The sequence below is a fragment of the Lutra lutra genome, chromosome 4 (assembly GCF_902655055.1).
Source record: "Lutra lutra chromosome 4, mLutLut1.2, whole genome shotgun sequence".
NCBI lineage: Eukaryota > Metazoa > Chordata > Mammalia > Carnivora > Mustelidae > Lutra > Lutra lutra.
This window is the reverse complement of record NC_062281.1, coordinates 56364564-56390798: the sequence shown is the minus strand read 5'-3', so window position 1 is coordinate 56390798 and position 26235 is coordinate 56364564. Positions and strand designations below refer to the sequence as shown.

The window sequence follows — 26235 nt, the reverse complement described above, 5'->3', positions numbered from 1 at the left end:
GAACAGCTGCCAGAGGGGAAAGTTCAATGGAAAAGTATTCCCACTGAACTTTTCTGTTTCTTTAACCATTGCATTAAACAGTAACACATCCTTGTTAAACATAATCACTCTTTTTTTTTTTAAAGTAAGCTCTATGCCCAACATGGAGCTTGAACCCATGACCCTGAGATTAAAAGTCACATGCTCTACCTACTGAACCAGCCAGGTACCCCAAACGTAATCTCCTTTTGATTCAAACTTTGTAATTACTTCAGAAACTTCAGTGAACAATTTAGAAAATACAAAATACTTCTTGTCTTTAACTTTCAGGACTTTTTAAGAAAAGGATAATGCTGCTTTCTTTTAAATTGGTAGATAATTTTGTCATTTTCTCTACATATTTTAATGTGAACTTTTATTAAAGTATTGCAAATTACCGACTATTATACTTTACATATGTAAATACACACACACACACACACACACACACACACACACACACCACTTTCCTCAACATTAACTTAATGTGAAATATAGTTCATAATTTTTCCTGGTTAGTCCAGAATTATTCAAATGATGAATGACAAAGACATGTTTTAACACTAGTTTTTGCTAACTCTAACTTCTATGTTCATCATGAATAAACTAAGTTTTCTTTATTCTTAATATTTTCTGACCTCTTCAGTCCTATTGAAATTTGGATTTTTCAAATGATTCTCCTACTATTTTCAACAGAAATTTAGTTTTCTCTTTTTCTAGTACAAGAAAGCCAGTCTGCTCGTTACATTTATGTCACTTTCTGATTATTATTCTACCTTCTCTGTCCTCCCCTAATTTGAATTTAATGTTAGGAAGTAATGTTGGCCTTCTCCTGTTCAAGTCACTGCTATATCCTCCAGTAACAGTGACCACTTACCTTCCTGAATGAGGTCAACTACGGCTCACTAAGCCCCTTATCATTTTTTATAGTTTCATCATCTCTCTTTATCTATGCCATGACCTCATTTTTCACCCATATCACAAAATTTCAAACTTCTGGGACTCCAGTGGAACAATAATCAGGGGTCTAATGAACTTGAGATAACCAGAAGTTCAAATATTGTAAGCATTAGTAATATAAAAGTCCAACACCTATCTCTTCTGCAAGTTAATATGTGGTTAATATTAAAATTTGTAGCCTGCTTTTTTCCAAAATGTATTATATCCCTATTATATACCAGGCACTGATTTTCTTATTTCATTCTTTTCCCAATTAGTGAAAATTTAAAAAAAACAATTTGTTTTCCAAACACTGAATGACAATTTAGGTTTAAAAAAATGCTGTGGTATGTGTTGTTAAAAAACAAAATACAACTGAGCAAATTTGAAGATCTAATTGGCTTTATTCAACAAGCCATGAATCAGGCAGCATCCCAACTAGCAAATAGAAGGGAACTCCAAGAGTTGCTGGAAAGGAAAGATTTTTAAAGGCAGAAAGGGGTAGAACAGGGAAATCATTATCAAAAGAAAAGATTATTTCAGGCAAGGTCACATCCTTTGGGGGAAGGCAGGGTAGATTACCTCACTAGTGCTGACTGGGAAATTTCAGACAGACTGGTTAAGATTATATTCTTAGGAGAGGTTGAAACTGCAGTTAGGTTAGGTAGATATTAAGTCTTGGTTTACTGATATAGGGCTTAGCCCAAGTGACTCTATTTTGGGTTGTTGTTTCTTTTTCAACAGTACCAAATACCAAGTTGTCCCTCCTTCCCATTCTTAGTTTTGTATCCCCACTCATACCATCATCTTTTAAATTCTGTTACTTTTCACCTTGGCCCTTATGATAGTCTCTGTCTACTTGCTTATCATTTCTTTCCCATCTGTTAATCTTCTAAAATACAGTAATAACAATTGTGAGGAATGGTGTGCATAATTAGGTGGCTGCTTACTTCCCTTAAGGGCACATCAAAGATGCAGAATGTTGGAGAGGGGTCCCTCACCACCTGCTGACTCAGGTCTCAGAACCTGGAATTTCTACCTTCAGAATGGGAGACCCAGTACAGAAATGGAATGAGAAAGTGCCATTGAAGGGCTTATGAACATTTCATTGACTTTTCAGGAAATGTACACGTTTACATGTGCACAGAATTTTCAGTGTGATGTCAATGAGATTCTCAGAATCTCTTGAATACTGTGTCTTGAATACTGGGGAAAGAACTCTTATTCCAGAAATTCAAAAATTTACTTTTAAATAATATAACACAACTCTTCCAATACAGACCTGAGAGCTTGTATACTTGGACCAAATTGTTTATATCCCTTATAGTATTGTTTCTGCCAAACTGCCCCATCTGCTTTTGGCTTACATAATAGACAACAGCAAGAATTTCTTTTCTATCTATTTGTAAAGGTCCTCTTCCATCCTTTATACATAGACTATACAAATGTACACAATGTCTTACATATTATTTCATAGGTTAACAGATGCTTGGAGCCCAGTATTAAGTTCCATGTACTCTAGGCTAACAATTATTTATAAAGAATAAACTAATTCTTTGTAAACCAGACTCTTTATATATTTCTCACATTCCCTGTTTCCCAGTTATTCTCTCTTACCATTTCATAAATTCTTTTGGTATTTCTTCTGTATCATTTGTACTAGAGTGAAAAGAACAAGATGTTTTTGTTTTGTCTATACCTTCACAAAAGTGTTACAGTTTAGGCCTAGAAGCTGGCATGGGGGATGCCAGTGATGATCAAACTGAATCTCTTAATGGATATGGTTTTCCTCCTTCAGTTACCTGGAGATTGTTTTCCAGTGCTAAAACCAGGACATTCTGAATTTAGCTTTCGTTAAGAGAGCCATTTTTAACTTTCATTATAATTTTGTTATCCATTAATCTGTCGATGGACATCTGGGCTTTATCCATAGTTGGTTATTGTGGACATTGCTGCTGTAAATATTGGGGTGCATGTACCTGTTTGAATCACTATGTTTGTATCCTTTGGATAAATCCCTAGTAGTGCAATTGCTGGGTTGTAGGATAGTTCTACTTTTAACTTTTTGAGGAACCTCCATATTGTTTTCCAGAGTGGCTGCACCAGTTTGCATTCCCACCAACAGTGTAAGAGGGTTCCCCTTTTTCCTGCATCCTTGCCAGCATCTGTTGTTTCCTTAGTTGTTAATTTAGGCTATTCTTACTGGTATAAGGTGGTATCTCTTTGTGGTTTTGATTTGTATTTCCCTGATGCCAAGTGATATTGAGCATTTTTTCATGTGTCTGTTAGCCATTTGGATGTCTTTTTTGGAGAAATGTCTGTTCATGTCTTCTGCCCATTTGTTGATGGGATTCTTTGTTTTTTGGGTGTTGAGTTAGATAAGTTCCTTATAGATTTTAGGTACTAACCCTTTATCTGATATATCATTTATGAATATCTTCTCCCATCCCATAGGTTGCCTTTTAGTTTTGTTGATTGTTTCCTTTGCTGTGCAAATGCTTTTTATCCTGATGAAGTACTAATAGTTCATGTTGCTTTTGCTTCCTTTGCCTCTGGAGATATGTCTAAGCAAGAAGTTGCTGTGGTTGAGGTCAAAGAGATTGCTGCCTGTGTTTTCTTCTAGGATTTTGATGGATACCTGCCTCACATTTAGGTTTTTCATCCATTTTGAGTTTATCTTTGTGTATGGTATAAGAAAGCTGTCCAGTTTCATTCTCCTGCATGTGGCTGTCCAATTTTCCCAATACTATTTGTTGAAAAAACTGTCTTTTTTCCACTGGATATTCATGCCTGCTTTGTTGAATATTAGTTGACCGTAGAGTTGAGGGGTTCTCTGGGTTCTCTATTCTGTTCCATTGTTCTGTGTGTCTGTCTTGTGCCAGTACCATTCTGTCCTGATGATTATAATGCTTTGTAATACAGCTCAAAGTCTGAAATTGTGATCCCTCCAAACTTGGTTTTCTTTTTCTTTTTTAAAGATTTTGTTTATTTATTGGGGGGGGCATGAGTGCATGAATAGGGGTGGGTGGGGAGGGGCAGAGGGAGAGGGAGAAGCAGACTCCCATCTGAGCAGGGAGCCCCAAGCGGGGCTTGATCCCAGGATCCTGACATCATGACCTGAGCTGAAGGCAGACGTTTAACTGAGTCACCAAGGTTCCCCTTTCGTTTTCTTTTTCAGCATTACTTCGGTCATTCAGAGTCTTTTCTGGTTCCATACAATAAATAAATAAATAAATAAATAAATAAATAAATAAATAAAATGAGTTGTTTGTTCTAGCTCTTTGGAAAAATGCTGTTGGTATTTTGATAGAGATTGCATTGAATGTGTAGAGTGCTTTGGGTAGCATAGACATTTTAGCAGTATCTGTTCTTCCAGTCCATGAACATGGAATATTTTTCCATTTCTTTATGTCTTCCTCAATTTCTTTTATGAGTATTCTGTAGTTTTCTGAGTACACATTCTTTGCCTCTTTGGTTGGTTTTGTTCCTAGGTATCTTATGGTTTTGGGTACAATTGTAAATAGGATCAATTCCTTGATTTCTCTTTCTGCTACTTCATTCTTACTGTATAGAAATGCAATGAGCTTCTGTACATTGATTTTTATATCCTTCGATTTTGCTGAATTATCTTATTGGTTCTAGCAATTTTTTGGTGGAGTCTTTCGGGTTTTCTACATGTTGTCTGTGAATAGTGAAAGTTTGACTTCTTTGCTGATTTGGATGCCTTTTAATTCTTTTTGTTGTCTGATTGCTGAGGCTAGGACTTCAGTACTATATTGAACACAGTGGTGAGAATGGACATCCCTGTCGTGTTCTTGACCTAAGGGGAAAAGCTCTCAGCTGAGAGCTGATATTTGCTTTGGGTCTTTCATAAATGACTTTTATGATATTGAGGTATGTTTCCTCTATCCCTATATTGTGGAGAGTTTGTTTGCTTGTTTGGTTTTTTTTTTTTTTATCAAGAAAGGATCCTGTATTTTGTCAAACGCTTTTTCTGCATCTATTGAGAGAACCATTTTTCTTATTCTTTCTTAATGTGGTGCATCATGTAAATTGATTTGCAGATGTTGAATCACCCCTGCAACCCAGGAATAAATCCCACTTGGTCTGGTGAATAATTCTTTTAAGGTATAGTTGGAGCCTATCAGCTAATACATTGGTGAGAATTTTTGCATGCATGTTCATTAGGGATATTGCTCTATAATTCTTTTTAGTGGGGTCTTTGTCTGGTTTTGGGACAAGGTAATGCTGGCCTCATAGAATGACTGTGGAAGTTTTCCTCCCATTTCTATCTTTTGCAACAGTTTCAGAAGAATAGGTATTCTTTAAATGTTTGGTAGAATTCCCCTGAAAGTCATCCGGCCCTGGATTCTTGTTTATTGGGAGATTTTTGATTACTGATTCAATTTCTTTGGTGATTATAGGTCTGTTCAGGTCTTCTATTTCTTCTCACTGCAGTTTTGGTAGTTTATATGTACAAATGATTTTTTTAAAGTTCAGCATTTAATAATTCTATTGTTTCCCAGTCCCAGTCTCTGGAGGAAACTTTTGGGGCTATCTTTTGGAATCTTAGAAGATGGTACCTAGCAAGCAGAACCAGGTTACTTTGGATAAGAACTAAAGAACATGAATTGTAAGCTAAGCTAGAAATGCCATTGTCATAGCAACCTCCAAAGATTTCAGAGAAAAGGGATGGCTTGGATTTTTTTTTTTTTTTTACGGAGATGACTAACTGACTAAGGTCCCTTTTTTTTTTTAATTTTTAGATTTATTTATTTATTTGACAGAGAGAGATATTGTGAGAGAGGGAACACAAGCAGGGGGAGTAGGAGAGGGAGAGGCAAACTTCCTGGTGAGCTGGGAGCCAGATGTGGGGCTTGATCCCAGAACCCTGGGATCATGACCTGAGCCAAAGACGGACACTCAAAAACTGAGCCACCCAGGCACCCCCCCAAGATCCTTTTTGAAATAGTTCTGATATAGTAAGATACAATAAGTTTGGAAATGAGTTTTACTAAAAAATTGTGATAAACTGTCATAACCTTAAGATCAAAAGTGAGAATCCTTAGTTTAGGCTTAGCACATTTTGTGTACTGATTATGTTTTAGTGATGTAATGCTGATGTGATGCTAGTCTGTCTTCCCTGAATATAATAATTTATTTTATAATAAAATATTAATAATAATATAGTTCTGTAATGATAATAATGGTTATTCTTTTTTTTTTTAAGATTTTATTTATTCATTTGACAGAGAGAGAGATCACAAGTAGGCAGAGAGGCAGGCAGAGAGAGAGGGAGAAGCAGGCTCCCTACTGAGCAGAGAGCCCGATGTGGGGGCTGAGATCATGACCTGAGCTGAAGGCAGAGGCTTAAACCACTGAGCCACCCAGGCGCCCCAATAATGGTTATTCTTAATTTAAGAGCTTCATTTTTTTTGTCAAGAGAGATTTGATATATTTTTCTGATTCTTTTTTTTTTTTTTTAAAGATTCCATTTATTTATTTGACAGACAGAGATCACAAGTAAGCAGAGAGGCAGGCAGAGAGAGGGGGAAGCAGGCTCCCCACCGAGCAGAGAGCCCGATGCGAAGCTCGATGTGTTTTCAGTGTTCTTCTGTGACAGTGTATATAACCTCCTGGAAACAGAGGCCTATGGAAATACTGTCACCATCAATAGAAATTGTTATAACTTCTTCCTTGGAAAGGGTGTATTCCATCAGTCTCATTGCCTCACTTGTTAAGCTGAATTGCCATCCTAAGTGACAGATTTTTTTCCACGACCAAGCTTCCTGCAAGGATTTATATATTTAATCCCATTCTGTTTGGATTTAGATCGAGTGCCCCTTAGATTATTTTATGAAAACTACTTTACTGTAGTTTTAAAAAGCTGACCAGCCTACTGGCCATGTGGTGTTTTGACGGTTTCCTGAATAGCTAATGAAATCCATGGCTTTGTATTGCAACTAATGTACTAAAACTGCTAATTTTTTGATAATGCTAAAACCATGAGGACCAGTTGACTTCACTTGGAAAATCTGTCTCTCTGATGGCACCATTCCAGTGGTGATAACTTTGACATCTTGCACAAATAAGTACCCTGGATATAGGGCCATATAATTAAGGAGGAAAAGATAGTCAGTAATTACATTAAAGAGGATATTTTCTTTTTCAGTTGAGGTAAACTTATATAAATCTGGGTTTATCATAAATAGCAATATACCCCGAGTATCATATTTCTCATACCACATACAAAATGTTGAATCTAGCTTTCTATGTAACATTTAAAAAAAAAACACATATACATAGTTAAATCACCTATTATCTCAAAATAAGGGACTGTGTGGCAGCATCAGGAAGCATTATTAAGTAAGCCAAAATTAACAAGGTGTGGGGCTGAGTTTGAAACCTGTGCAGTTTAGGCCTTATCACTGAAACTGGCACCAGATTGTCTTTAGAACTAATACCTGTTCACTCAGTTCCCAAACCAATTAAATATATACCATAAATATCTTGGTTCTTTTAACCCATTTAGTGTGTTTTCTGAAACCACTGGTAAACTAACCTTTTTGACCATCTACTGAGGAGAGAGGTCATGTTATAAATAAATGGAAGTACTGATTCTATTTCCATCTTTCAGTACTTGACCACAAAATTAAACCTCAGATTTTTAAAAGACTTTTATTTATTTATTTATTTATTTATTTATTTATTTATATGACAGAGAGAGAGAGAGATCGCAAATAGGCAGAGAGGCAGGCGGGGGCGGGGTGGGAAGCAGGCTCCCCGCTGAGCAGAGAGCCCAATGTGGGCCTCAATCCCAGGACCCTGAGATCACGATCTGAGCTGAAGGCAGAGGCCTAACCCACTGAGCCACCCAGGCGCCCCTAAACCTCAGATTTCTAAAGAAGTATTTAATTATTATGACAATGTATGAATGGGATCTGTCCACTCATTCATTCAGCACTTACTTCGTGAGCTGCTACTTGATATAAGATTGCTAGTGAGTTAAAAAAAATGTTTGAGGAGCTTCCTGTTCAGTTAGTCATGCAGCTCATCATCGCTCGTACTGATGTTTTGAATCAGGAAAAAAAAAAAGAAGAGCTGAACCAGTATTGTTAAGTTTTTCACCCAAATGGCCATCAGGAGCTTAGAAGGGAAGACTTTAGTCACTGAAAAATATGTGACTTCTTTATAGTAAATTAATATGTATCTTAATCATCTACATTTCAGTTGAGGAAAAATTAATCTAACAAATCTTTCTGTAGAACCCCTACTGCTTTGACTCAGATAAAACTTGCTGCTAATTTGAGGCTTTCTAAAATTAAAGTCATAAGATAAGTTGAGTAATTAATCACGTTGAAATTTAGGAAGGTGGCTGACGTGGACTAGCTAAGATGTTGTTTGCACCAATTTGATTTATATAATCTTGCCCTAGTCACTTTTTAAAAAATCAGCCAATTAAAAAAAAAATTCTACCTTCAAATATTATTAAACCTCCTGATGAAGTTTTCCAGATTAATCTGAATGGATTTATAAAATTTGATAAAAGAAGGGGGGAACATCTAAATTTAATTTCCTTAACTTACTAAACAGCAACATATTTTGTCCGATTTACTTAACTTCAGAATTTTCATTTCTACATTTAAAACAGGAGAAGCACTTTTATTGGCCTATTTTCTTTTCTAAAATTCTAATACTAAATTGTTGTTAAATATTTTCATAAAATTATTAATAAAATGTTTTCATACCCAATCTGGAGATACCTGGGTCTCTCAGTGGTTAAATGGCCAATTCTTGGTTTTAGCTCAGGTCATGATCTCCCAGTTGTGGGATCCAGCCCTGTGTTGGGCTTTGCACTCAGCACAGAGTCTGCTTGAGATTCTCCCTCTCCCTCCAGCTGACGCTGTCTCTTTCTATCTCAAATTAAAAAAAAAAAAAAGACACAACCTGAGCTTGCTAAGTGGTATAAAATTAATAAAATTAATAAAAACTGCACCTCACTGGAATCTAGGGGTGTTACAGGATTTTTTTTGTACACTTAGCTCTTCAACTGATTTGTTTTGGATTCTGGGTAAGTTATTTGGTACCTTGGTTAAGTGAGCTTGTGAAGAAATTTTGATCTATACAGCCACTTCACATCGAGCTATGTTCACCAAGTATTTTGTGGAAAGAATAGGTTACAGAGTGAAGAATGCTGGGTTTCCTTAAGAGCAATGCACTGTAATGCGTACATAAAGACTAGGCAATTACCAGGGAGAAATAGGCCCGTTAATAAAGACCAAATATATGCAACTCTCTTCTTTTGCTGAAAATCTGTCCTAGTTTCCTGCCATTATGTATTAAAATAATATTGCATTTTCCACTAATGTTACTATTATAATTCATGGGATAGGTTTCCCACCAAAGACACTGCATCCACAATAAATTATAAAAGCAAAGGTATGATTATAAGATATCATACTCAACTCATTAAAGTAGTAGAAGTCCCATGTATTTGAAAAGGATATACATACGGGTGTTTGTGTGAGTTACATTACTGGCATCTTTTTAAAAAAACTGTCCAGTGAGGGGCTGGCTCACTCAGTTAAGCAACTGACTCTTGGTTTCAGCTTAGGTCGTGTCTCAGAGTCATGAGATTGAGCCCTGTGTTGGGCAGGGTCCACTCGGGACTATCTCTCCCACTTCTTCTGCCACTTCCCGCTGCTCACTCTCTCTCTCTTTCAAATAAATAAATAAATCTTTAAAAAAACCCAAAAACTGTCCAAGAAAGTCTGGAGTAATGAATTTTCACATAGCATGAGGAGGTAATCAGAATTGTTCTCCCATATTTCTTTAATTCTGAGGTACCATATGTTGAATAATATGCCCTTAAATTAGTAACACTTTTTTTGGAAATAGAAAAAGCTGTTATAGCAAGTATGCACATTAGGAAAAAATTTTTGGTTTTTATAATGATAAAATATTATCAAAATGCAGTAAATATTTTTATTTACTTTAAAATTAAATTTAAATTTAAGGATAAATTCTACAGCAATTGTTAGAAATTTTTATTACATAGTCTTTGTTGAAGATAATTTATAATTTACTGTGATTGATTTAGAAATTTCCATCCATTTTAAAATTCAGAACTTTGGCTAAAACCATCAATTATCTGAAATTCTATCTCAGTGTATGAGAGGTCAGTGCCTCAGTTGATCCTGTAGTGAGTTTCATGGAGAGTACAGCAGGTAGAGTCCTTGCTGAGTAATTTAGTGATGGTGAATGATGAATTGCTCCCAAGTTTGCTCATGATTCTGATCCTTTGAAATCACTGAAATACCAAAAGAATGAGTATACAGCTACAAGGAAGAGTGAATATTTTAGCTTACTCACAGTCTCTTTGAAGCAAAGGGGCATTTTGTGCATAGGTGTAAAGAAATATATTTCTGGGAAAAAAATTCTAGTTACAGTTAGAGGTAGTGAACTCTGGGGCTTCATTTATTGCTGGTGAGAGTTTGGAGCCCTCTGGATACTGACTGACATGATGGGCTTATTTTAATCAGCAATTACAAAGACTGACTAAGTGTTAGATATCAATAAGTAGAATACTAAGTAAATATCAGCTTTTCCTGCTTGTACAAAACTTAGACACATCCTATCAAACGGCAGAATTAAATAGGCAAGGGAAAATTTATTCAAGACTACTGCAATAGGGGAGAGATTGGACTCAACTCTGCTAAAAAAAAAAAGAAGCCTGGAAAGTTTTTCAGTGCTGGGGTGAATTAGTGGAATAGTAACTGGAGGACTCCAAGTGGGGAGATTGATCAGAGGCAATTGTCACCAGTGGTTTCTAACTGGCACTTCTTGAAGAAGACTCTTACCCACAGAGAATGGGGGTGCTATCTTTCTTGACTATGTTTCAAACACATGGCTCCAAGGTCATTGAGAGCCATGGTCATTGGTCATTACAACTAAGGTCTTGGTTGTAAAACTATCAAGAAGTTGGAAAAGATTTACATCTCAACAGGACAGAGAAAGAATTTACAGTTGCAAGTTTTTTTTTTTTTTTTTAAAGCAAATGCTTTAAGTAAGAAGTTAGGAGCATGTAGTCAGGAAGAAACTGTCTAAAGCTTAGTCACGCAGTGCCTGGGTGGCTCAGTCCTGAAGCGTCTGCCTTAGGTTCAAGTTATGATCCCAGGACCCTGGGATTGAGCTCTGCATGGGGCTCCCTGCTCAGTGGGAAGCCTGCTTCTCTCGCTCCTGCTCTCTCTGCTTGTGTTCCCTCTCTTGCTGTCTCTCTGTCAAATAAATAAATAAAATCTTAAAAAATAAATAAAGCTTAGTCATGCTGAGAGGAATGTAAGGCTGGTTGGTCGACCTACACCTGGAATGCAGGTACAGATCTATTGCTAACTCTAGAGAAAAGCCTATAAGAACAGGAAGGTCTCCTAATCTCCCATTCTCCCTAATCTGATTTAATGCTTCACTTATGTGTTCTCATAGGGGCACAGTCCTGCCATTATCAGAATTTATGAGGTCTAATTACAATTTTTTTGTCTCTTTACTGCCGTTGACACTAGACTATAAGCTTCATGAGGACAGGGATCCTGTTTACATTTCTAATCTCGAGACCTACTGTAATGCTTCCCACCCTATAGTAGCTCAAATGATGCCTGCTAAAATAAACTGAATTCTGAAAAATTCAGAAAAAAGTAGCTGAGCTGGGAAGTAAGAATGTGGGAATTACAAATGAATTATGAGTCTTCAGTTTGGTAATGAATATGATCAGAGACCATGTATGTATTCCTAGAAGGTATGAACTATACTAGTAAATCTTAGAAAACTGAAAGTGGGCCACACACAGTGAAGATAATAATAAGAAAGGGAACTCACATTGAATGTTCTCTATATGGTAGATACCATGCTAGCATATCAGATTTAATCCTTTGAAAGGAAAGGAAAGTATTGCAAGCCCCACTTTATAAGTAAGGAAACTGACATCTAGAGTGGCCATATAATTATAAACTTAAATGACAGTAGTTTAAAGTTTTAGAAGGGGCACATAATCAACACTTTAAACTTTGTATATCAGATCATACCCCTAAGAAGGGATCACCCCCAATAGAAACAGAATTCATACAGTATGAGGTGTATCTTTTTTTAAAAATTTTATTTATTTATTTGACAGAGAGACATCACAAGTAGGCAGAGAGGCAGGCAGAGAGAGAGAGAGAGAGAGGAGGAAGCAGGCTCCCTGAGCCAGATGCGGGGCTCCATCCCAGGAGCCTGAGATCATGACTTGAGCCAAAGGCAGAGGCTTTAACCAACTGAGCCACCCAGGCGCCCTCAGGTGTATCTTTAAATGCTAGAGACAAGGAAGGTTATAAAGAGAATAGATGATGTGTGGGGTGCCTTCCAAACTTGCGAAGTAGCGTCAGCACAGGAGACTGTCTCTTGGCAGCACTGTCAGCTGGGTTGGCATTAGTGGGGCTCGTCTCTTATATTTAGGACATTCTCCATGATTCTTTAGTAACAAAATGTCTTTGTTTCTTTGATTCTATTATCACTGAAAAGGATTATTTAAAGGAACCACTTTTTTTTTTTTTTTTTTTTTCTGATATACATTGGGAGTGTTCTATATTAATTCTCACTATGTGCTAGAGATGTGCTGGTAGTCCCCTTATATCTCCCTACATATCCGACAGGAAATATTAAGGCTACTGATGCCTGTCCCATCTGGATATTTCTGAACTGAAGAGGGAGGTCTGGGACAAAAGCAAACAAGTGAAGATAATTTAATTAACAGCTCAGTTTGATGTGAAAGCCTGATAAAATTCAATGACCCATGTAAGTCTTAAATGGAACTTATTTTTCAAAATAATATGGATTTATAATTTTTCTAGAATTTGGAGTAAAAGAAAAACAATAATTTAATCTAGTCAATAAAAGGAACATCTTCTTTATGTTTCTTTGAAATCCTTTGGTGAATCCCTTAACTTGTCATCTCACTGGTTTTACGCTTTTCTAGAAAAAAAAGCATATTGAGAGGAAGTAAGATCTAGTGCTTTTCCAGTGTCCTGTTGGCATTCTTCCAAGTCTTCTGTAAAACACTATTCTATCACTTATATTCCTATAGAACTATGAATTGCAATGAAGAACCCTCTTACATAGCTTCTTATACAAAAGCCTCTTAGACAAAAGTATCAGGACATTCTTAAATAAAGTATATACAAATGGGCATATAAAAATGTGTTAGTAATCATCATGGTCCATAAGAATGCAAGGTTGCTCAGCAACAAGATCAGGCAAACTTAACAAGAAAATGCATGGAAACAATGGTGAAAAGTGATTGAAACCTTAAAAAGGCAAAATCTTTGAACTAAATTTTTGTGAGAAGATAACACATAATGGGGAGAATGAGTTATTTATTTATTTATTTAAAGATTTTATTTATTTTTTTGGCAGAGAGAGACCCAGAGAGAGAAGGAATACAAGCTGGGGGAGTGGGGGAAGGAGAAGCAGGCTTCCTGAGGAACAAGGACCCCAGTGCGGGGCTCGATTCCAGGACCCTGGGATCATGACCTGAGACAAAGGCAGATGCTTAACAACTGAGCCACCCAGGTGCCCCTTATTTTTTTTTAAAGATTTTATTTTTATTTATTTGACAGAGAGAGAGAAATCACAAGTAGGCAGAGAGGCAGGCAGAGAGAGAGAGCAGGCTCCCCACTGAGCAGAGAGCCCGATGCGGGGCTCGATCCCAGGACCCCTGAGATCATGACATGAGCTGAAGGCAGAGGCCTAATCCACTGAGCCACCCAGGTGCCCCAAGAATGAGTTTTTTAATCTAAGAATTATTTTCTGATATTGGTGCAGCATTATTTCAAGGCTAAACATCAACTACTTTCTGTAAAGTAGATAGAACAATAGTACTTCTAGTCTTCACATAATTTAGGATACTTAAAAATGTTTTTTTATCAGGGTTAACTTGAAAATACATAAATACATAATTAATGGACCACATCCATTAATTATCATTAAATCTGTAGAGTTATATAAAGGTGCTTACAAAAATAAGTAAACACTGCAAGTATGTTTGTTTAAACTACAAGTGTCCTATTTTTATTTCATCATATATAACCAGACAATAAAAACTCAAAAATTATATTCTTATCTTTGAAATTTGAACATACCACACACATACAAACATACATTGTCTAATTCTCATTTCCCGGTTGGTTTGTTTTTTTTTTAAAGAACTCACAAAGCATTGTCTCTTTGGGAGTATTAGATTGACTAATTTTTGACTGGTTTGACTGACTGGGCTAATTTTATACTATACTACCTGTAAAATTACTGACTTGCTTCTGCTAGAAACAACAAAAATAAATATGGTACAAATGAGTTCTCTTGATGTCAATGCATAAACACTCAGCAAATTCAATCACAGAATAAGCTCAGGCCTCCTGAATGGAGAGGCAGAAAATCCCAACTCTGATCCTAGTCCTCTCCCTGCTTTCAACAAGTCATTTAACCATTGTAGACCTCATCTTCCTCCTCTATAAAAGGAGACCTCCAAAATTCTTGCCAGGTCAAATACTCCTAATATCCATGTCCATTAATTCTTCTCATGGAAGAAGTGGTTGTTTTATTGAATTGGTTATTTGGTTACCGTCTTTATGAGAGTGTTAAAAGTAGCAGGCCTATCCATCAATACTATTCATGTGTCTAGCAGAAAAATTTCCTTACTGGTTTCCTTTTTGCTTTTTCTTTGTGTGTGATTATATGTTGCAGAGCTGATTTTTAGTTGTGGAAGCTTAAAGCATGCAGGGGCAGATGAAATAGCCACAGCTCTGTACCAAGCCATTCTGTTTTAAAACAACTGACTTTTTGCAGTCTTTAGAAGAGGACTAGATGAACACATCTGTTCACTTTTCTTAAGAAGTTTTATAACAACATCACCAAAAGGTCATCCTTAAACAGTCAGACAAGGTCAACAACAGAATCTTGGAAAATAGCCAGTACATCAACAAAACAAACACAAATGGACGATTTACAGATATTAAGTTCAAATAGGCAGCAGAATACAAGAGTTGGGGGGAAGATATGGGAGAGCTACTTTACAGACCTAGCAAAGAAATAGTTTCAAGAGATGCCTCATATTAAACTGTTGAGAACCAACAACAGTAACCAAACCTGGCCCCAGTACTTGGTAAAGGTGTTATTTATAAAGAAGTAGGAAGCAACAAGTCTAAGGTATGAGTCACAGAAGTGGATTCATGGGCCACACCCACACTGGGTCCTCTCTTCTATTTGCAAAACAAAGAGAAATTGATGTAAATATTTTAATTACAATTAAGTGAAACAGTGGTTTCTAATCCCACCAGTTGATGCCAGGCCAGGTTTTCCATTATGCAACTGAGGATGCAGTCCCAAAATACTGAAAGCAAACTAGTAGAGATGATACACTTTTCTTCCCATGAAAATACCACTTTTATTAATAATTCTAAAGGAAAAGAAAGTTTTTATCAGAGTATACATTAGAAAACTATCACATTTAAATCCAGAAACTTAATATTGACATAAGAAACAAGTAAGTTTAGGAGGAGAGAAAGTCACAGAAATCATCAATGAAGACTTTGCACCTTCAGCTGAAATTTGTTAAATTATAAACAGAAATGGAGAAATCTCTGCAATTTGTATTCCATTCATGATTCAGAGAAATGACTTAGGAGTTTACTAGCATGAAAAGTAACCTGCTGGGGAATATAGATACCACTAATACAGAAACAATTGATATAAGATAGAGACATAATTTTTTGTAGCAGAGGATTTCACCAGCTTTTTAAAAAAAATTTTTTTTAAGATTTTATTTATTTATTTGACAGAGATCACAAGTGGGTAGGCAGAGAGGCAGGCAGAGAAGCAGGCAGGAGGAAGTAGGCTCCCTGCTGAGCAGAGAGTCTGATGTGGGGCTCTATCCCAGGACCCTGGGATCATCATGACCTGAGCCGAAGGCAGAGGCTTTAACCCACTGAGCCACCCACTGAGCACCCACTGAGCACCCCTCACCAGCTTTTCAAGAGAGCATTTTATGGTTGACACCTGGATCATCTTGTAGTTATACCCATTAAAATTTTTAAATTATGTGGAATACCTAAATATATGAGGCGCCTCAATATATACTTAGGAGAAACAGCCAATCAATTATACACAATATATTACAGTAGTAAACATTTGATTCTTGTCAATCAATAATTTTGTGGTCTATTTGTGGTTTTAAAGAGCCTAATTTTTAAATAAAAATTGTTTCAGTTTGGGAAGTGAGAAGTTTAAAATAAGATCAGCCAGATTTCTTCAAGGTACTTTCTGATGCTGAAAGTGGGCAGGCTACAAAATGGCCGAGGCCATTTGGGAATGTGCCTGTTTCTTGCAGTTTGAGTTATATTATACATTCTATAAGATACAGGGGCATACAGTATTTTATAAGTTACGCGTGACTTTCAAAACTTCCTTGTCTAACTGACTAGAATAGACCTGAGGCAAAACTACAATGTTTGCTTAAGTTTCATCAAACTCCCCTTTCTGAGTCTTTCCCCTGTGAGTCTATCATTCTATTCCCTCTGTTACCTAATACCCTCTGCAGAACGCTAATGCCCTCAAGTTCTCTTCCCTCCTACACATCATCAAAATTTGCTTTTGGATCATTCAGGCTAAGGAAAAAAATGACTAAGATCTTAAGGTACAATGGATATTTGAATTTCAATGGGAAAGAAAGATTTAGGTTAAAGGGATGAGGTTTGGAGATAAAGGGGTGAGAAGTGACTGGCAAGAATCTGTTAGTAGATGGGAAGACATTTCTAGGCATTGGATCTTTCTTGTATTTCCAATCATAAGACTAGTCCTGCAAGCCATATATAGTTAGAGAGAAGTGATTGTATGAAATGATCAAGATACCAGTAAATAAAAATAATGTCTCCTTGGCTCATAAATAAGATGTAGATTAAAGAGTACACCCCTGTTTCTGAAAACAAACTAGCTAGCAGAGAAAAGGAGTTTGATAAACTGGCCTTGGTGTTGGTGAATGGCAAGAAGAATTCAGTGTGGAATTACAGAGGGAAAGTAGGTCAAATGATATGTTTATGTGTATCCATTGTGTTGTATAGAAGCCATCTCTGTCATCTAGGAAAAGGCATCCAAAGTTAATGTACTGAGAAAAAACTATAAAGTTTGACATCATTTTATTGCTAAATTGGGTCACATTTGAGAAATGAATCATTGGCAATGACTTCTTTGAAAGGTCTCCTACGGCTATTGATTTTTTTTTTTTTTTAATGAGACTTGTGCAAGGAGGTTGTTCTGAAAGGACACAGATAGATAATAGTACTTGTTAAGGATTTTGGCAGCAGTAGTTGAGCAAAAACTATAATATGATACAAAACACAGTTTTCTTTGTCTCCTTACAAAGTTAAAATGAAAAGTGAAAAGACCTCTAAATTTTATTTTATATTTAGCAATTATGTAAATTAAAACAGATTGATTTTACAACACATATGGTTATTCATTCAGTCACCAAAAAAAAAAAGCCAAAACAAACACATTTGCTTTGAAATGATTCCTGAACATGAATGCATTTCATATTTAGAATCAGATAGCAAAAGAAGACTGTTTCATTTACACGGATCAGTATTTAGTAGTTATTGATCATTATTCATGAAAAATAAATTAATTTTCTAACATTCCATCATTTATTTTTTTTTAACAAAAGTAGGCTTTTATTTTTTCTTGTCAAATGTTTCTTCGTTAAGAAGTGAAGAAAAAAGGAGTTACTAATTCTAAGCAAGTCAGCTCCTTGATTTGCCTGATGATTATGAATATGAATAGAGGCTTACTCTAGTTAGCCAATTAATGGCAACACATGACAAAATTTTCCTGACTCCTGATTAATTAACTATAATTTCACTGGCTTTGTTATTGCTAAAGCTCTACTAGTTCTCTATGTGATTATCTTACCTTACTCATCCTATTTTCCTCTTTGACATTCCTCATATTCAGAAACCCTGTGTCATTAACTTGTCCAGTAATACCTGTTATAATCAGAGAAAAAGCAAAGAGGAATGAATATAATGCCAATATAACCATTAATTAGAAGCCATGTTTTAGGGTATTAAAACAGAAGAGGATTAGAAATGATAGTTTAGTTTTAGGAAAGCTATATAGTATATAAATGGAACCCCAAATGGCAGCAGAGATAATTTTCCAGAGATTTAATATATCTGATACACATCCAATTTTTGCCTATGGATGAACAACTAGTAGTAAAGGAGGCCCAGATACATTTCTAGACAAATGAGGTTAATAAAATGAAGTAATAATCGTACAATTTACCTCAAACATTTCTTAGGCTTTCTTTGCTTATTATGCTAGAAATTATCTGTCAGTATTGGAGTAAAAGCATTACAGTGACTTCACCATTGTAGATCATGAACAAAATAACTCAGGGCAAGGAAAGAAATGAGTAAAGCAAGAAGGAAAAAGAGAAATAAAAGAGCTGAAACATTTATTTCTTGGCTGTCAGGTGCTAGGAGAGTTTACTTGTGCTTACTTAATCTTCATAATGCTATTGTCAGAATAGTATCAGTGTACCCATTTTATAGAAAATCGACTGAGGCAGTTCAGCTACAGGTTACACTTAATTATCTGCCAGGTTTTCAAGCCTGTGATGAGGACAGTCAGGGCAGGAATTTCAGTCCTGGTCATATCATAACCTGGTGGAGATACCATTCTGTAAGCTCAGAGTTTTGACCCAAATTTTGACATATTGTTTGTCTTTCTTGAGGATGATAGTCTGTGTTTTAAGAGCAACTATAATTCTTTTTTTTTTTTTTTAAAGATTTTATTTATTTATTTGACAGAGAGATCACAAGCAGGCAGAGAGGCAGGCAGAGAGAGAGGAGGAAGCAGGCTCCCTGATGAGCAGAGAGCCCGACGCGGGGCTCGATCCCAAGACTCCGAGATCATGACCTGAGCCAAAAGCAGCGGCTTAACCCACTGAGCCACCCAGGCGCCCCTAAGAGCAACTATAATTCTTTACCCTGTAACAATTTTTCTGAGTTATTTGTGCCAACTAAAACGTTTTGATTGGTTTTTATATTAACAAAGCCCTGGAATTACATGGAAAATGATGTGAAGAGTTATTTATTTGTTTGTTTATTTTTAGGGAAGGGATACAGAGCCATTATCAGATTCTCAAAATGCAATCAAACATTATCTAATAGTTTATATGTAATGATGTAATGAATACTTCTTCTAGATCCAAATGCTATAATAATAATTATTATTATTATTAAGATTTTATTTTTAAGCAATCTCTACACCCAACATTGGGCTTGAACTCAGAACCCTGAGATCAAGAGTCACATGCTCTACCAACTGAGCCCTACAATTATTTTTAATCTATACCATATCCCTCAAATCTCTATTATCTCGATTTAAATGAGGCATAGAGAAGTCCAAATAAGTGACAGAGTTGGAATTGAAATCCAGGTCAATTTCAACTTGAGAACTACTAATTCTATACCCTGCAGTGTCTCTCATTGTAGATAATCAATACATGTCCGTTTATTTCCTTTACCCCATTAGGAAATCAAGAAGCAATGAGTACAGATTGGTTTTAATGTAGATGATAGAATAAAAATGCCATCCAGCAGCTACTGAATATTCATATTGTGCTTGAAGCTGAGCATTAAGTACTCTATAGGCATTCTTTTATTTAATCTCACATATATATTACCTACCATCTGAAGTAGGTTGTATAAATGTGCTAAAGTGATTGAAATAACATGATCAGGTGCCAGCAGTGAAACTGGGAACAAACTTCCTGGACTGATGGTCGAGTTTTGACCAAGACATTAAGAGAAGGGATGAGCACTGGTGAGAGGACTAGAAAGCTATTCATAGTAGGAGAAAGCACTAATGTAAGCGCTGTACTGCTTTGCTTAAGAACTGTGGACCTTCATAAGGGGAAAACTGGGGTTCTAATGAAAACTGAAAGGTGGTTTCTCCTTGCAGTATGAAAAAAATATAAACTGGTATCTCTTGATCTCTTCATGTTTGAACATGACTTTTATGGATGTTTTGAAATAATGGATCCAAATTCTCTTTCAGATCTAGAATAAATGTTTGTATTACAGAGGTAGAGTCCATGGAGCTCTCCTCCCAAGTCCATAAATACATCCCCATCTCCCTATCCTCCTTTTTGAAGTGTTTTACACTCTGTGAAAATAGAACTACACTATGACCCAGCAATTGTACTACTAGGGATTTACCCCAAAGATACAAATATAGTGACCTAAAGCAACACCTGCACTCCAGTGTTTATAGCAGCAAGGTTCACAATAGCCAAACTATGGAAAGAGCCCACATTTCCACTGACATGTGAATGGATAAAGAAGATGTGTTATAGGGGCGCCTGGGTTGCTCAGTTAGTTAAATGTCTGCCTTTGGCTCAGGTCATGATCCTAGGGTCCTGAGATCCAGCACTGCATTGGGTTTTCTGCTCAGGAAGGAGTCTGTTTCTCCCTCCCTCACTCCCCCTGCTTGTATGCACTCACTCTCTCTCTCTTTCACTGTCAAATAAATAAAATCTTAAAAAAGGAAAAAAGATGTGGTATATATACACAATGGAATATTACTCAGCCGTCAAAAAAAATCTTACCATTTGCAACAACGTGGATGGAACTAGAGGGTAATACGCTAAGCAAAATGAGTCAATCAAAGAAAGACAATTATATGATTTCACTCATTTGTGGAATTTAAGAAACAAAACAGAGGATTATAGGGGAAGAGAGGGAAAAATAAAACAAGATGAAATCAGAGAGGGAGACAAACAATAAGAGACTCTTAATCACAGGAAACAAACTGAGGGTTCCTGGAGGGGAGGGGGGTAGGGAGATGGGGTAACTGGGTGAAGGACATAAAGGAGGGCACATGATGTAATGAGCACTGGATATTATATAAGACTGATGAATCACTGAACTCTGAAACTAATAATACGTTATATGTTAATTAATTGGATTGAAGGAAGGAAGGAAAGAAAGAAAAAAAAAGAAAAAGGAGAGAAAAGGAAAGGAATAAGGAAAGGAAGGAAAGAAAGTGTTTTACACTCTGGAAAAAGAACAGCAACAACAAACACAATTTCTTTTTATGTATAGTTATTATTCATCTAGTCAAGAAAACCCAGCTTGATAAATTTATGCCAATGTTTAAAATGAAGTTTATAAATCATGCCAAAGTATAAAATGAAATTTATAATTCATTTAATTAGTTCTTCCTATAAAATTTTATTTATTCCTACAGCATATATTGCCACATGAAGATTTTTGGTATTATTATGGTATCAACTTGATACCCTAGATCATCTGAATGTGTTCTCCATTTATGTGTTTGTTTGTTTGTTTGTTTGTTTATTAGAGAGGGAGGGAGAAGAGTCAGAGGGAAAGAGAGAGAATCTTAAGCAGGCTTCATGTCCAGTGCTGAGCCCGATGTGGAGCTTGGTCCCAAAACCCAGAGATCATGACTTGAACTGAAATCAAGAACCAGATACTTAACTAACTGAGGCACCCAAGTGCCCCCGTGTTCCCTGTGTTTAAATAATAACTCACACAAATCTTTCTGAAAGAATATTATAATTAATCCCCCTAAATAATTTTTAATTCTGTATGCTCTGCTTTCACACACATTTGGCATCATTTTTACTTTCACTACTCATTTAATGTGTTTGCAAGCCTTTTGTTAAAATACCTGGTGTACAGGTTGTTTCCTGATTGCCATATGTGGAATACTGATTCTGTTTGCATTTGAGAGTTACTAGTGTTTACAACTAACAGAGTCTTTGGACTTGAAGGAAAAACAGTGCTTCCTTTTGTTACTCTCAGAAAAGAATATTTGTAAATCTCCATTACTGATTAAAGAAAACTGATTTATTATTGTAAATTTGATACTTTCTTCTAAGCCAACCACAAAATTTTAGACTATAAGCTATTAATTTTATTATATATAACTATATTATAAGTACAGCTATATTATAAATTAACTATACTTTTTTCTCCATCAAAGCAAAAGAAAATAATATTTTGTAAAAAAAAAAAAAAGAAAGAAAAAAAAAGAAATGGTTTTCCTCTCCTCATCTTGAGTCATTGCTCTCCTCTTCTTTGAAAGTTAGTTCTGAGTAAGATGTATTTATATCTCATTGGAATCCTGGCAAAGCCAGCTTAAGCATCCCTTTGAGTAATATCTTACATTGAAATATCTTAAACATATGAAGAATAATAGCTTATGTGATAAGTATTACTGATATGGAGACTTGATTCATCAAGGAGAATATGTTGGAAATAGAAATGGACAGTGGCAGAACAAAAATTATTTTTAACTAACATTACCTTGATATTTAGACCAGTAGCTAAGAAATAGTGTGAAGAGCATAAAAATAGGTTTTACTCATTTCAAGAAAGTAGGATATTTGCACATCATTTAACATTTATTAGGCATGGGAAGGTTATATGCATCATTTAGTTTAAATGCATTCTTTTGTAGTAGTGTTATCCCTGTTTGCAGATAGGAAACAGAAAGATTAAGAATGTTACCTAATTCTAGTAAGTAGGAAAACCTAAACTGATCTAATTCCAGAGCAAAGCTCTTTTCTGCCATCAGTGGGATCTTTATCTCTGAGAATTAATGAACTCTTACCAGCTTCCTTCCAGAAAAATGCATAAAGAAACAACATGAGGGATGATATATCACTAAATGATGGGTGGGCTTGGAGTTGCTTCTACTGATAGATCTTTTGCAAAATCACTTTCCTCTGAGATAGAATGCTTTAAATATTTTCTCTGAAGACTTTCCTAAATTATACATATCAGAAAACTATTTTGCTTCGGAGCTCCTGGGTGGCTCAGTCAGTTAAGAAGCCAACTATTTTTTTTTTCCTTTCTTTTTTCTTTCTTTCTTTCTCTTTCTTTCTTTCTTTCTTTCTTTCTTTCTTTCTTTCTTTCTTTCTTTCTTTCTTTTTTTTAAAGATTTTATTTATTTATTTGCCAGAGAAGAGAGACAGCGAGAGAGGAAACACAAGCAGGGGGAATGGGAGAGGGAGAAGCAGGCTTCCTGCTGAGCAGGGAGCCTGATGGGGAGCTAGATCTCAGGACCCTGGGTTCATGACCTGAGCCAAAAGCAGATGCTTAACAACTGAGCCACCCAGGCGTCTCTAAGCAGCCAACTCTTGATTTCCGCTCTGGCCTCAATTCTGGGTCCTGGAATCAAGCCCTGCCTCAGGCTCCCTCTCAGCCCGGAGTCTGCTTGAGGATTCTCAGGCTCCGTCTGCCTCCCCTTGCTTGTGCTCACACACACACTCTCTCTCTAAATTAAATAAAATAAATCTTAAGGAAAAAAAAAAGAAAAATGAAAAGTGTTTTGTTGGTTTGTTTGTTTTAAATTACACTTAGATGCCAGTATTGAGTATTATACTATATACCTTACATCTGCCAGGATTCAAGGTAAGATGTTCCTACAAACTGTCCACTACATGGTGACTTCTTTCTGTTATTGTGAAGTAGACATAATTTAGTAATTATGAGGGGATAAAAGAGAGGAAACACTGCCTCTTGGTCCAGTGCCCTAGGCTAATTCTTCCTCACTTTTGTTGCCCCTTAGTACAGAGAGCATGTTTTTGTGATCCTCTCTCATAGTCTTCTCTCCAAGAGCATCTTACATAAACACAAGCTTTTCAAGCAGCTGGTTTGTGCCAGGCAGTGTTAGGGTCAGTGTTACCCATATACGTATAATTTTGCACTTCTCTGGTAGGGTCCTTGTAGACAATACAGCAACATGGTTAAGAGAACTGGTGATCTTCTGAGTCCAAATAGTGCCTACACCTATGACTAGCTATTTAACCTTGAAGCCCCTTAAAAGCATCAGATTTCTCATTTGGAAAATGGGATAATAAATGCACCTACTGCATAGAATTAACGCATAAGTAATATAACATGAGATGGTACAGGTTGGGCATTAGCACAGTGCCTTGCTCTTAGTAGTAATAGCTGCTCTTACTGTTACTCACTTTGTATTTCCAGTCTCAACAAGGTGCTTAACATAGACTAGAATTTAGCAAATACTTTGGAGATTGAACTAGTTCTAAAATTCAAGTGATGCGTCAATGCAGAGTAATAGCCCCCCTCCTATGACTTCTCCCACAGAAAGGGAAAATAGACAGAAGAAGCCAACATAAAATAAATTTTATGTGTTCTTTTCTTACTCTAAACCTCTCATCCAGCCCCCATCAATAAAATAATATTCCTGAACCCCAGCAAGTTGAGAATTTTTCAAATCACACTATTTGAAAATAGTTGGGTTTCACTAATCTAACATGCCCCAGGACTGTAGGGTCACTAAGCTTATATTAATACAATCTAGTTGAGACTAATGATGATAATTAATGAACCATTTATGAGATCATTGGGGCTTTTTAAAATTTATTATCCACACTTCATAGAGGCACAGCTATTTTTTAAAAGATTTTATTTATTTCCTTGAGAGAGAGAGGGAGAGAGAGAGAGAGAGAGAGAGAATGCGCAGGAGCCAGGGGAGGAGCAGAGAAACGGACAGCCCACTGAGCAGGATGCCTGATGCGGGACTCAATCCAAGGACCCTGGGATTATGACCTAAGCTGAAGGCAGACTCTTAACCACCTGAGCCACCGAGGTGCCCCACCATTCTGTTTTTTTGTAGGAGACTCAACAGTGAAGGTAATCTTTTAAAAAACACAAATCATGATATTATTGGCCTGCTTCTCACCTCTAAAGACTATCTACTCTGAAGAGACTAAAATATAAAAGATTGAGTGAAGTTTATGGACACCATATGCTCTGGCCACCTGCTACAACTTTCCCCAACCTTCACTGGTTCTAGGCACATTTGCCTCACATCTTTGCACTCACTGATCCTTTTACCTAGACCACTTTCCCTCTGATCATTAATGTCTCAATTCAGATGTTGCTATTGTTGTTTTGGTCAGAGACGTGCCTCTTCGGTGCCTCTCTATCCCATTATCCAGTTAAATTTCTGTCACTATATGAAATTTCTTTACATGTTTACTCTGCTTCCCCCACCTTTGGGGCATTTGCTTAAGAGCAAGAACTTTGTGATTGTCCTTAACCACTGAATCCTCCAAGGCTTTCAAAAGAGACAGGAGTATGGAAAGTGCTGAGGAAATGTGTGCTTAATAAATGAGTAAATATGTGAATGAATGAAAAAAAATTCTACAATGAGTAAAAAAAAACCACTAGAACATTTCTCTTTCAAAAGAACAGAGGAATGAGAAATAATTTCATCAATAAGAATCAATCATACTTAGTGACTGATATCTGACTTAGAAGTTTGTATTCAATAAAAAATGCCCCTTTGTTTTCTGGTTCCTTTACAATTATTAATTAAATTTTGCATACTTTAAGGCCAATCCATGAGACATTATTTAATTTGTCTACTCTAAACTCTTTAATTACCCAGCATTAACTCAGCCCAGGATATCACCAATTTACTGATTGTGTGACACTGAGTAAATTAACCTCTCAGGCCTGTTTCCTTATTTGTAATATCAGAATAATAATAAGGCTTATCTCACAGGTTTATGAGGAAAATAAACTCATATATATATATATATATATATATATATATATATATATGAGTTCTATATAGAAAACTCATAGGTTATATATAGGATTATATATATATATATATAGGTTATATATAAGAATTATATATATCTATGTAATTCTAATATAGTGTCTTAGAATAGTTTCTGGCACATGAAAGCATTATAGAAGTACTGATTACTGCCATTAGTATTATTATGAGAACTAAGGTTGAGAATAATCCTTCATATAGTTGTATATTCCACTGAGGATAAATAAGAACTAATATAATATTTAGAAATCAGATTAAAGAAGGGGAGCCACTGGGCGCCTGGGTGGCTCAGTGGGTTAAGCCGCTGCCTTCGGCTCAGGTCATGATCTCAGGGTCCTGGGATCGAGTCCCGCATCGGGCTCTCTGCTCAGCAGGGAGCCTGCTTCCCTCTCTCTCTCTCTCTCTCTCTGCCTGCCTCTCCATCTACTTGTGATCTCTCTGTCAAATAAATAAATAAAATCTTTAAAAAAAAAAAAAGAAGGGGAGCCACTAAAATATACTGAGATAGAAGATTATGAGGTTGTAAAAGCATAAAAGCATAAAAATAAAGTTTTCTGGTTTTGTTTT

The 26235-nt window shown here is 36.2% G+C and overlaps 1 protein-coding gene and 1 non-coding gene across 3 annotated transcripts in view; one reads left to right on the top strand and one right to left on the bottom strand.

Moving 5' to 3' along the window:
• PKIA (cAMP-dependent protein kinase inhibitor alpha) overlaps window positions 1-26235 on the top strand; it is a 95788-nt gene that overhangs the window by 27184 nt on the left and 42369 nt on the right. The window lies entirely within an intron of this gene.
• Window positions 135-207, bottom strand: TRNAK-UUU (transfer RNA lysine (anticodon UUU)). Its single transcript has one exon. It is a non-coding gene; the product is annotated as a tRNA-Lys (tRNA).